The sequence below is a fragment of the Otolemur garnettii genome, unplaced genomic scaffold (assembly GCF_000181295.1).
Source record: "Otolemur garnettii isolate 467f Iridium unplaced genomic scaffold, OtoGar3 scaffold00037, whole genome shotgun sequence".
Lineage (NCBI taxonomy): Eukaryota > Metazoa > Chordata > Mammalia > Primates > Galagidae > Otolemur > Otolemur garnettii.
In genome coordinates, this window is record NW_003852432.1 from 12,671,718 (window position 1) to 12,676,117 (window position 4,400).

General features: G+C 40.8%; 1 pseudogene; it reads left to right on the top strand.

Moving 5' to 3' along the window:
- LOC100961948 overlaps positions 1–3,936 on the top strand; it is a 41,767-nt pseudogene extending 37,831 nt beyond the window's left edge.
- The last annotated feature ends 464 nt before the right edge of the window (positions 3,937–4,400 follow it).

Consider the following 4,400-nt stretch of genomic DNA (forward strand, 5'->3'; position numbering starts at 1 on the left):
ATGAATTTTACCATAATCAAGCTAGTACTTGCTGTTTTGCCATAATTGCTAAAAGGCTACACATTTTAGTAATTAGCTTCAGAAGACCTCAGAATCTCTTGAGAATCTTTCGGGAACTCTGTCTAATGCATACTTCAGAGAATGTGTTTTCAGAAATACACTACAAAAATGTGTTTATGTGTTTGACAGAAATATTAAAAGCTCTCAAACGAAAATATAGTGCATATTGAGAGAACATTTCCCTCACTACCAGGGGCTGGGGCATAGATAGCATGGGCCATGATGCCCACGGAAAGAACCTCTCAACAGGCATCTAGATTAGGAATAGCAACATTAATTATTTTCAAGCTCATTATGTCCCAAAATTTCATGCAGGCTATTGTTAAAGAGAGGTGGCGGTTCAGTGAAGGAAGGAAGGGAGGGAAGGAGGGAAGAAGGAAGGAGAGAGGAGAAATAAAACTCCTGAGTTCAATGAGATTCTACTGAGAGATTCTACTTTAAAAAGGAATGTTCGCTGTAAAATAAAAATGTTTAAAGTATAATTCAAAACTGAAACATGACAACATGTCACTGTGTTATGTATTCCCAAACATATAGAAAAATATGATGAAGGTGTATAATGTGGGCTCCAAACTAATATTGTAATTTGCCTAAAACACACGAACTTTGGGGAATCTGTTAATTCATATAAAGAAGCATCTATTCACTTCCATGTTTGGAGAATCTATCCCCTAAGGCAGGTGTCCTCAAACTTTTTAAACAGGGGACCAGTTCACTGTCCCTCAGACCGTTAGAGGGCCGGATTGCAGGCCATGGGACGAGTCGGCTGCTAAGCAGGACAGGCAGTGGCAGCAAAAACACCCGGTGGGCCGGATAAATGTTCTAGGTGGGCCACATGTGGTCCACAGGCCGTAGTTTGAGGACGCCTGCCCTAAGGAGTCTGAAGGAGCCTGTATTACTATATTTTAATTTTCCTACAACATCATTTATTTTAAAAATATTTAGGAACAGTATGCTTTCAAACTCATTATGTATTACTGATTATTCATTCTAACAGCTGTTTGGATTGTGTAGCACGTTATGTACCAGGCTAGCACAGTAAAATCTCCTTTCCTATTAAACTTAATACATTACAGGTAAAGGAAAAAATAAGTTAGGAATTTCATTTCTGACCAAAGTAAAGGAACAGAGATCAGATTTACCTTCTTGAATTATGCAAATACAGAATTAAATAAAGTAAAGGAACACTTTTCAAACTTTGGGCAACAGGTAATTTATGAAAAAGAAAAAGAAGACGAATTATTGGTTTCAATGGAGGCAGTTTCCAGGCAGCATACGGGGGGAGAACCCCACGAATGTCCCGATGTCTCCCTGCATTGAAGAATCAGAGATCAACAGTCTGAAGAATTAAACAGCTAAAATTTGCGAGAGAGTCCACTAGGGAGGAGGAAAGGAACACAGAAAGGGAGCTCTGAGTTGTATAAAGGGGAACTCTCTGGTTTCAGGGACAAAGTGAAATGCAAACACGTGAGGGAAACTACCCGTGGCCAAGTGAAAAATCAGAGAAGAGGGGCCTGCAGAGCATTGCTGGGGCTAACACAGGGATGGGGATAAATATCTCTACAAGCCTGATTGGAAAGACACTATAAAATAAGTAAGTAGTATCGGATAAAATCCACAAAAGGGTACTTCTTAGTAACAGGAGAGACTACATGAACCTGTCCTAACAAAATTTAAACTAGCAAGGGCATCCAACCATGGCCCATGCCTGGCTATGAATGCTTATCTGTGGGGGTGGATATCACAAAAATTATGCACAGACCTTTCTTTGCTTATCAGCTTTCATTCATGTTTGTGTATTTGAAGTGTGGCCCAAGACAACTCTTAGGCAACATTCATAGCCAGCTGTGGGCCACCTTTGGATGCCCCTGCCAGATCTTTGAAAGTACACATCTGACTTCAAGGAATTTAATCTCAGGACAGAACACAGTTCAACTCTTTATGAGAATATAACCAAGTAAAATTCACAATGTCTGACACTCAAATAGACTTACAAAGAAGCAGAAAATATCATCTATAATCAGCATTCAAAAAATAGTACACAATGAGACAGATGATGGAAATAACAAAATCAATAAAAGGACATTAAGGAAGCCACTATAAACAGACTCTATACGGTCAACTAGGTGGAAGGAAACATGTGCAAAGGGGAAAAAGTAAAATAGAATATCTTGAGATAAAAAAAATACAGTGTCTGGAGTAAAACAATAATGGATGGCATTAGCACTGTGGAAGTATATCGCAGAAGAGAAAATCATCGAATTTCCAAACAACAATTCAGAATGAAAGCAGAATTTAAACTGATGAGATGGCGGAGGGGCTGAACTGCAGTTTCTCAGGGGTGTGGTGTCAGACTGGTTTTGAATCCCTCAGGGCTCAGCTGAAGGAGGACGAGTTGGGACCCACTGCCCTTTGCCTTTTCCTCTGAGGACAGTAGCCCACTCCGCAGGAACGAGGTCCGCAGAGCTTAGTGGCCAGCAGAGGGCACTTGTCCATCCTGGGTTGAAGTCACTGGGCCACTCGGAGGAGTGGAGATCTTCTTACCGGGTGTGTTTGTGTCCCTGGGAGCCCACTTGCTGTGGAGTGAGAGGGAATTTGGGATGGCCAAGGGTCGCACAGGCCTCTCTCTGAGCTGTCATTTGGAGGGCTTTTTTTTTTTCTTTTGGGGATGATTTCAGTTTTCTAAACATAGTTTTGGAACCAGACTGGAAGAATGGTTAGTGACTCCAGAGGGAGTGACAACATTGTTACAACATTTTATTAGACCATGGATTCTTAACAATGGGCCAGAATCAACTCCTAGACAAAGTGCATCCTCAGGGCCTGAAAATGACTTTATAGGTGCCACCCCTCTGCAGAAAGGATGGGAATCCGTCAGGAAGCAGTCTTCCCACTCCACCTGGAAGGAAAATTCCCCAGAGTTCACAGTTGCAGGAAGATGGTGATCCTCAAAAGTTTGCATTCCTTGTGTGTCACAGTATGTCACAATGGGCTTTATATAGTTGAACTCCCCTGTATGAATTCTCCTATACTCATCTCAAAGAGTATTCTAGACTTTTGAGTGCATTTGTCATTTTCAAAAAACTAAAAGGACTTACTGTGGAAGGAGGAGAAGACTTTAATATCAAAGTGATGTTCTCTGGTCTCCTAGGAATGAAAGGAATGCAAATGGACTGAAGAATTTCAGAGAAGAATGCCCAGAATAGTGAGAGAATGTATGTCATCAGAGGAATGACACTGAAGAAACTGAAGATGTTGAACTTGATTCTGTCAAAATCTCAACTGCCATCTGAGAACAGAGAGGGTAAAGTGTGGTGGACTGCTTGGTTCTGCTGTATATTTGAAGATAGCCTTCTGTAGACTTTCTGAAGATTTCACCTGTCTACCTTTATTCCTTGCAAATACAGCAGAGTCTAATACAGCTTTACTTGGAACTTGGTTTCAGAAGACCCTGACTTTTACTTTAGTCCTTTAACAATCAATGCATGTAAACTTTCCTGGATGGATGCTATGTGGATTGCATGCAAAATGAATCATTACATGGTTCGTACCGAATTTCTCTGGTCTGCACCCTATGGCCCTCGAAGTCTGGACACTTCTTATGCCATACATCCAGAGGATGCAAAAGCTTTGTGGGACAGTGTCCACAAAAGACCTGGGGAGGTTACCCAGAAAGAAGTTGACTTATTCACAGACTACCTTTATTCACATTTTTATAGGCATTTCAAAATTCATTTATCAGCCTACAATATTGGTTCATGTCTCAAAATCTGTGGCTTCAGCCATAGTGATGGAAGAATCAAGATTCTGTGTCATAAACATCTTATTGGAGTGTTAACATTTTTGACAGAATTGACAATATCTCAAATTGACTGAGGCCTTGTATGGACTGTAAGTTATGGATTATATGTTGTATACCATTTTCTCATTGATTATTTGCCTAATTGCCAAGTTGAGAGAGTCTTTAGTAGAAATGGGGATCTATCTCTGCATCTGTTATTCCCCATTTTCCCTTGGGTTTTCCTGGATGGAAGTCAAGACGATCCAGATAAAAAAAGAATGCAACAGTTGGAAAACCACCACCAGGTGCTCATGTCCTAATTGTGATGATCTGGCACGCCATTCTTTCAATAATGCTGAGTGTGTGGCCAGGCATGGTGGCTAATACCTGTAATCCTAGTATCCCGGGAAGCTGAGGCAGTAGGATCACTTGAACCCAGGAATCTGAGGTTGCTGTGAAATAGCCTGATGCCATGGTACTCTGTCCTGGGCAACATAGTGAGAATTTGTCTTAAAATAAAAAGAGAGAAAGAGAGAAAAAGAAAGGAAAAGAAAATAAA